The sequence below is a fragment of the Trichosurus vulpecula genome, chromosome 1 (assembly GCF_011100635.1).
Source record: "Trichosurus vulpecula isolate mTriVul1 chromosome 1, mTriVul1.pri, whole genome shotgun sequence".
Lineage (NCBI taxonomy): Eukaryota > Metazoa > Chordata > Mammalia > Diprotodontia > Phalangeridae > Trichosurus > Trichosurus vulpecula.
In genome coordinates this window covers 546,663,322-546,671,936 of record NC_050573.1, presented here as the reverse complement: position 1 = coordinate 546,671,936, position 8,615 = coordinate 546,663,322, and positions in this window count along the sequence as shown.

The following is an 8,615-nucleotide window of genomic DNA, read 5'->3' as shown; positions in this document are numbered from 1 at the left end:
CTTAAGGGCCATTCCTGCATAATAGTTAGTTGTTCAGTCATTTTCAGGCATGTCCAACTTTTGTTGGACAAAATCCCCATTTGGGATTTTCTTGGCAGAAAAACTGAAGTGGTGTGCCATTTCCTTCTTTAAGTCATTTTCCAGATAAGGAAGCTGAGGCAAACAGGGTAAGTGACTTGCCCAAGGTCACACAGCAATTAAGTGTCTGAGGCCAGATTTTAACTCAGAAAGATGAGTCTTCCTGACTCTAGGATTGGTACACTATGTACTCCACCACCTAGCATCCCCCTGCATAATAGATTTGCCTTTTAACAGTGACCTCCTGGAGATACTGGTTATCTGACTCTTAAAAAATTAAGAATTACTGTCTAAGCAGAAAGGGAGGATAGCTTCCAGGCTGGAAAGACGTGTTTGGAGACAGAAGAGCCTTGAAGCAATCCTCAAGAATCACCCCATACCAGACCAGAAAATTCCAAGTAGAGAGTGAAGGTGACCTTGTAGCTCCTGTGTGTGATCTCCCTCTTTACACAGCCTAATATCAGGACTATTGTTTCCTTTACAAATGATTTTCCAAAAAGGTATTTGGTTTGGTGTGTGCCAAACATATGCCATGATGAACACATAGTGGAATAGACACACTTTAAATCACCATGTTCTGTCTTAAATGCAAGCTGGAAAGTTATTTAGAAATCATCTAGTTTAACTGTCTCATTGTACAGATTGAATGACAGAGATGGAGACTCGAACCCAGGCCTTGGTACTGTGCATATCCTGTGAGCATATGGAAACTAAGAAAGGGTATCTTAATCTTAAATACAGTCACTGTAGAAGAGGTCACAGTGATGAAAAATACATTTCACTGTCAACTGGGAATATTGACTGTATTCTTTGCTCTTGGTGATAGACCTCTAACTCCTGCTTTATGAATTAATATAAAAGGGCCTGTGCTTTTACTGAAGATATCTCTATCTATCAGCAAAAAATCAGAGAATGGCAAAGTGTGCCAGACTTTGAATCACCCAGCCTCAGTTTGAGCATTTTTCCAACTGGTTACCACCCGTGGGATTGTGTCTTACAAACATTTTCCTTATACGTAAAATGGAAATTACAATTCTTGTACCGCATGCCTCATACTACGGTTATGAGAGTCAAATAAAATAATATTTATGTTTTTAGAATTATAGAAATATTGGCTACCCTTATAATTCACAAAGAATATGACCAAATGCATAGTTCACCAGTTTTTTTTTTCCTAAATTGCATTTTCTAGTAGCTGCTATCAGTGGATACTTGAATGCTGATTTACCACAGGATTGGTCAAGTGGACTGTTAGGAACTAATGGAGAAGAAACACAAGCAAGAAGCAGCATAGACTCAGAGTAGGAAGTAAAGAGAAAGATGAATGGCAACCAAGACTTCATCTTGTTGGGATATAACAATTAATGATATCTTCTCATTTCTGATGATGATTGACTTGAGCGTTGCTGGGGTCACTTCCATGGAAGACCGGTAAGCCTTCTCTCATTCTTACTGATGCAAGACCTGATGGTCTTACGTGGCCATGCAACACAAGGGACCTTATCCTTCATGTGGAATGTGGCTTAAGATCCTGGGGGGACAGAATCATCTGGCCATGAGATATTCTGCCAACCCAAGGAAAGTACCCTTTGTGTTAATCTAATGGCTGAATCTTATACTCTGTTATGTTGCTCATAGCATTGTGCATTAAGGGAGCAAAGGGAAGCAGACACAAAGAACTTATGGCCCCTAGTTACCTGTGGAGTAACAGAGGAATGATGATTACACTTTGATATATTATAGATTATTTTTCATTCGATGCTACTTGATATCAAAATATTTTTCTAATTCTGTTTCTAATAAGTAAATTATTCTTATTCTCATTATCATATAAGGTCACATGATAAATCAGGAAGACTCATCTTCCTAAGTTCAAATCTGGCCTCAGACACTTACTAGCTGTGTGACCCTGGGCAAGTCACTTAACCCTGTTTGCCTCAGTTTCCTCATCTATAAAATGAGCTGGAGAAGGAAATGGAAATCACTCCAGTATCATTGCCAAGAAAACCCCAAATGGGTCATGAAGAGTCATACATGGGTGAAATGACTGAGCAACAACAAATGATAAATCCTGAATAGTCTAGGAGGGTGGGGGCTCTGAGCACAGTTATGAATAGCTTTGAACTCTAAGCTATGTAGATGTTCATGGTAGCAATTTGGGGTACTGTTTCAGTGATTAAAAATAGAAGAATGTTTAGTCCACTTGACCAGTATTAGATGGCTGATCCATTAAAATCAAGGTCATTTTACTTTTTAAAAAAGGATGTGTGAGGGGGAAGAGTTATTAAAAATGTAGGGGAATCACATTTTTTGAACTTAAAAAATTACTTTTATTTTAGGAACCAATAAAATTATGGCAAATATTTACAAATAATTATCTCACATAAAGGTTACATAAAATCAATTGTTCACAAGTAACAGCCACTCTCATGAAGACACACAGATATTGAAACTACGCCAATCTTATTGCATGTTTCTTCTACTAATCTAAAAGAAAGGTGTTGCAGTCAACCATTTAACTTAGAATAAAATCACAAATTCCAGTATTGACAAGAAAAAAGAATGAAAAAGCAAACAAAAAAGAAAAAGGAAAAGGAAAAAAATCCATCCCCATTTGACCCACAATGCATCCCCCACCCCCATCCCCACAATCCCCACCCACCCCATCCCTCCTCACCCACAAAAGAAAAATATGTTCACATCTTTGGCAAATTGGCACTGCTGTAATTACATTCAAATATTATTACACACAAAAGCAACACACAACACTAAGAAAAAAACCACCAAATTTCAAGTCAGTTCTTTTCTACTAGAAAAAAAGAATACAAAACATACACATTTTAAAGAAGCATTGTTTTTAATCTGTTGGAGACAGATTTGTCTCCTATTTTCAAAGGCAATTCAATTGTGTTTCTATAGTATTTTTTTGTTGTTGAGTTTTTGTACTTTTTTTTTTTTTTTTTACAAGTAAGCTTCTATGCAGGCATCACAAACTTTGGCGGATACAATAGATATGTTTTTTTTCTTTGAAGCTGGAAGTCCCTAAGACAAAGTGAACTGTCTCTAAGAAAGGAAAAAAAAAGACTCACATTTTCCTGGCAATGAGCTCCATTTGCAACATAATGCATTTCTGTAAATCCAGAATGTGCAAAGGCCACTAGAAAGTGAAAACAAAACAAAACAAAACAAAACCAGGACAGTGTCTTCCAATAGAAGGCTGAGCAAAGCAAAAGCAAGATTTCAATCTCCCACTGCCCATTTTCTGGGCTGAGACTCAGACATTAGAAGACCAAGTGGGAGAATCCAAAGAGGCAGCTGGCTCTGCCAGAAAGGTACATTCAGGGTGGAAACAGGCAAACACGCATCATTGTACATGTTCAGGGAATGGTCCTGCCACCCACTTCCTATCAGGTTCCATTAATGGAATACTAGTCAGTATATCTTTTCAGAGAAGGAATAGCTGAGGAGCCAAAGCAAAAATCTGGTAAGTGGGCCAGCAAAGAATAAATGCTTTGCGTTTCTAGTTTCGAATATGTCTTGGATGGTGTCTGTCATTTTATGTTTGTGTGCCAAGTTCTGTTAACTCAAGGAGTAAAAGTGATACTAAACGGCTTTGATCTTTTTATGCTACATTTTTAAATGGACATGGAGTTTATTTTTTTTAGCTTTATAGCAATTAATTGGCTATTGATTGGCTGGAATGTTAAACTTTCCACTTCCCCAAATACAATAAAATAGTTTCATTAAAATGTATTCATGCTTGAAAATAAGAGAGCCATTAAATGGTTTCCTTTCTGTTCCACTCCAAGGGAAATGCACAGTTTGTAAATCAAAAATCTATCATATGAAATCATTCATTCTTAATGGTACTTTCAGGAGAAGATGAGGGACATGGCAGAAAGTGTGGCAATTATTTCAACAAGAGAGACCCAATATTCTGTGGCCACAGCCATTAACACACAGGACTGATTCACCCTTACAAGGTACCTGATTTCAAATGGCATTAATGGATCAGATGCTTGCACTCTCTCCTTGGGGGAGTGTGGCATCAAGACCCCTTCCCCACCCCCATTCCAGGTTTGTATTTAATTTTGGTGCCTTGATATTTCTCACTTTGTTTTAAGATTTTACTCTGCTGTATTATGCATGTTATGCATGTTGTCAGGCACTTAAGAAAACAGTCAGCAAAAGTAGTAAGATGGAAAATGCCTTTTCTCTCTCATACATCCACACATCCACATCTACACACAGAGAGAAATAAGTTACCAGAGAGCTACACATTTCCCTAATTAATTGGGGGGGGGAGTGTTACCTGTAATAGTCACTTCATTTTTTCATTTAAGTTGCATTTAGGATATAGGCCAATTAGAAATTAGGGAAAAAAAGAAATATTCATTCAGAGAGGAATATTTTGTATCTTTCCTCCAATTATAGGATATACTAAATTCATTCCAAGTGAAATCTGACCTCAACAATGAAAAATCATTTCAAACTTAATCACATTGTGTGTGTGCATGTGTGCACATGTGTGTGTGTATGTATGTTTGTGTGCCTTTGACTTGTGACTCCAGCCTTTTCAAATTGCAGGTTGGTTAGGAGACTCAGAAGTCAACTGTACTCCTCAGGGCTCATAGCTTCAATTCATTCCTCTGCACATTAACCCCCATGGGAACTGAATCCACGAAGCGCTCGCCAAGCCTTGCAAGACTGGATGACAGTGGGAGAGCACCAGAGATCAATATTGCAGCTTCATCATGAATATGCAGAAGGAAAACCTCAGGTACTAAGGACAACAGTCTGAAGTACCAGTGGTGATAGGTGTACATATCACAGGCTAAAAGTCATGGCCCAACTGTCCAACTTTCCAATTACTCATTTTCTAGATTTTTTTTTTTTAAAATGCACTTTTGCTTCAAAATCTCTAAGGCCTCCCTAGGCGGACCAAAATGTGCAAAATAAAACAAATTCACAATGACTCTGGGGGAGGGAGGTATGTGTACCTAGAAAATCTGAAGCTATGGCCTCATCAACCAGAGACACCTCTCCAAGTTAACTGGACCTGTCTCTTTTCAAAGGTTGGGTTTGCCAAGTCATCTCAAGTAATCCAAAAACCCATTTCTCTCAGAAAATCCAAAGTGTCCACTACATTTTCATGTCTAGTTAGTTATGGTCACTATGGTCACAAGCATTCCCTCAATCCCTTCCATGTCTTGTTTCACATATGGTTTATTTTTAAGATATTTGACTTGATTCTTACATGCATAATACAGATTTTCTGTAACATGTTTCCCAAAGATTATAAGCAAATTTTGAATAAAATGCCATACTGAAAATGTGTTTAGATCTATCACATACCAGGAAATGTATCAACGAAAGCCCAGGAAAGCAGGCTTGTATAAGTGTTTTGATAAAAGGAGTTTCTTCTTGGGGTCCATCCTTTACCTAGGCCTGTGAAAGTTTTCTTTTTCTGTAAATCTCCAAAGACTTGAGTGTTTTCCTCCCCTGAATCAATGGGTTTCTTCTGGCTTCCTCATGAGCCTTTATTTGGCTCTTCAGAAATAAATTTTTTATGGGTTTTCCCAATTTTCTGTATAGGAACTTGTAGGCTATCTTCTGACTCTCTAGCACTCCCAGGTTCTCTGCCTGATGCTTGTATTGCCAAGGTCTAAAATCTCTTGACTCCAGAAAGGCTTGGGGAAAAAAAGAATACAGGTGAAGCTCACTGGACAGTAAGACAATGACAGATGAGGATTCTGGTACAGGAAAATAAAGCAGTGGGAAAAGTTGGATGAAACCTCAAAAGAATTGGATATCCTTGGGATAAGCATCCAAACATTTCAGGGCTTATCAGAATCAAGCCGAGTCTCCAAAACTTCTGAAGCTCCCTCACCTCCCACGGGACAGGGATCAACACCCTCCCCCAAAAAACACTACTCCTTCCTGACTACCATACTTCCTCTGATTTCTTCTTTATATTAGAGACTAACTTGGGACTATTGGTTTAGGGGATAACACACATTCTCTTTAAGTTTCATGTTCTATTATCACGGTGCCTTGAGAAAGAGGAATCTTAGGATTAAGAGTAAAAAGTAGCTTTAGGGACCATCTAGTTCAGGGATTCTTAGTTCACAAGGTTCTGTGAACTAAAAATATTTTTTTGATAGCTACATTTCAGTAGAATTGTCTTCTTTTTATTTTATGCACTTAAAAAACATTCTGAAAAAAAGCTCCACCAAACTGCCAAAAGGATGGACACAAAAAAGATTAAAAATCCCTGGACTAGTTGAACCCCCTTATACAGCTGAACTCCATGAAATGGAAGACAAGAAACATGATATAACTTGCTCAGTTGTGCAATTATTAAGTAGGAAAGAAGGAGACACCAACTCCAAGTCCAACTCTTGCTACACAAGGGGTTATGGGATATTGATTTGCATCACAACCCTGTTCCAAGCAGGGCTCAGGATAAAAGGGCTAAGACTCAGAAAGTAAACTCTTCAGAAAAACAAAAGTTTCCTTTGGAACAAAGTCTTGAACTTTGAATAAGTCTAAGAACTTGGGTTCTTAGGGATCCGTAGAATTTAAGTTCAGAATGCTCTGCAAATATGTGTGCCAGCCAAATGGCTCCTGCTTTGAATTGACTAGTCAAAACACTTCTAGAGCTCTCCTTATTTTTCAGGAGTTCCCTAGTACTGTTTCAGGGAGAGCCAGCATGGTAGAGTGAAGAGAACCAGATCCAACTCTTACCTCTGACAAACACAGGCTATGTGACCATGGGCAAGTCACAACTTCTCAGTGGTTAGCTATGAAACAACCCTCTAAGACTACAAATGATATTGTTTTGGTGAGTTTCTTAAATACCAGGAGAGGAGTTCCCCATCCCAATAAAATTACAGATCCAGATCTGCTCCTGTACCACTGCCTCCTCCCCAGCCCCCCACCCCCGAAAAGATCATTAGGATTAGGACCCTTGTCATCATTAATTACATATTAAAATGTATTCAAAGGAAAAAAGAGGCATGTGCTTTCTACGTCCCTTCTATTCCAATGAGAAAAAAAGAAGTATGTCCTTTCTAGGTGCATAGGCTTATGCTGGACGTCCCTGGTATTTTTTTTCTTTTTGTCAGTTCATAGCTATCAAAGTAAATGCAATCACAGAACATAGTTAGCCAAGCTACTTACTGCCCAGCATACAGGTATTGTGTAATGGTTTACAATCAAGGGATAATGCCATATTCTACTGACTGAAGCAGACATATGGTGAAAGCATCCATATCAGTGACTGGTAACCTGTTCATTGCCAAGTTAATATATGCACACTGAAGAGGGTTACTTTCTACAAATTCATAAACATGTCTGTGATTGCTGTCTTCCCAAATAATCAGTAGTCCCATAATGTGTTGTTATGTGTAATCAAGGTACATAGGTGTGCTCATTTTATTTATATCCTAGGAGTGGCGCATTGCACAGATAACATACCATGATATATTTTGCCTGTAAGCATATTGACATTCATAGGATGCATCTTAACAATAATATCTATGACACTTCTCTTCTTCATAATCATCAATATCACCACAACAGTTTGTGGCCTTGTCTAAATTGCGAATTAATCCAATTTTATGTTGACCAGGCCAAATTTTTCAAATGTCATAATGGTCATGTACTCAGCTATCTAATTTGGTCAGTTCATTAAAAACAAATCAACATTTATAGACTGGTTATTCATATCATTTTACATACCTAATCGGATTGACCACCTATCGAATCAATAGCTGGTCAGAGCAGCCAAATGAAAGGATGCCAAGATCACCAAACATAATGACACAACCTCTGTGTTCAGTTGACCTAGATATTCATCCTATGATTGAAATGGGCAACTTCAGCACCACATTTTTCTAATTTCTGAATTGTGCCAAATGCGTAACAGTTGTGAAATGACAATATATCTGACTCCTATGAAATTAATAAGACACTGCCTTGTCAGGCAGCAATATAGATTTCAGTTCCTCTCAGTCCAGTGACCTTGTCCTTTCAGTTGAGATCATAAGACCGATCATAAATAATGAAATCTTTATAGCAAAGAAATTAACATCCCTAAGCTTACCCAGTTACTGCCTATGTGGAGACTCTTCATAAACTTTAAAACTATACATAAACAGATACCATTTGCTTTACAATGTTTGAAATCTGTGACCTGACCAGTGCTCCACAACAGAGGTCCTGCTTAGCAGATATGCATATCTTAAGTAAACTTAAATAACTTGGATTTGAAATCTGCCCTGATTTGGAGTCTCATCTACTCCCTGTCTGTCCTCTCTAAGAATCTGTTCCTCTGTGCTCCTGAGATGGTGGCAGCCCTTGAAAGCTAAGTCACAGGGGAATGCACAGCGGAACTATTCCTTGATTGGAATAAGTTGAATTCTTTTTTCCAGCACTGTCTCATATTTTAATAGAGGAATCTCCTTCTTCCTTTATACTAAGTTAGCAAGGTTTTACTATACCAAAAAAAAGTGAAATCAGAATGCAACAAAGCT